We start from the raw sequence: 356 nt of genomic DNA, 5'->3' as shown, positions 1-356 counted from the left end.
TCTTTTTTCAGGATTGCATCCCCATCTTGTGGGTTTTTCCATATCTTCACAACATATTCTTGTTAATTTTCCTGATTTTTTCACTAATTGTCTTTGTTGACATATATATGCAAGTTTTTCGAATAAAAATTTTATTCTTGATCCTATTGTTCTAGGTATTTCTATATTTTCTTTAATATATTTTTCAAATTCTATTTTAAAATATATTCCACAAGAACCTGGTAATTTATTATAGTACATATCTTGGTATACTTCTTGATTTTCATTACTGTAAAATTGAACATAATAATAGTTTCTAACTTCACAAGTATATTCTTTAATTTTACACATATCACGTATTGTTAAATTTATTAGTT

The sequence above is a fragment of the Olea europaea genome, chromosome 18 (assembly GCF_002742605.1).
Source record: "Olea europaea var. sylvestris chromosome 18, O_europaea_v1, whole genome shotgun sequence".
Lineage (NCBI taxonomy): Eukaryota > Viridiplantae > Streptophyta > Magnoliopsida > Lamiales > Oleaceae > Olea > Olea europaea.
This window is presented reverse-complemented; position numbering follows the sequence as displayed.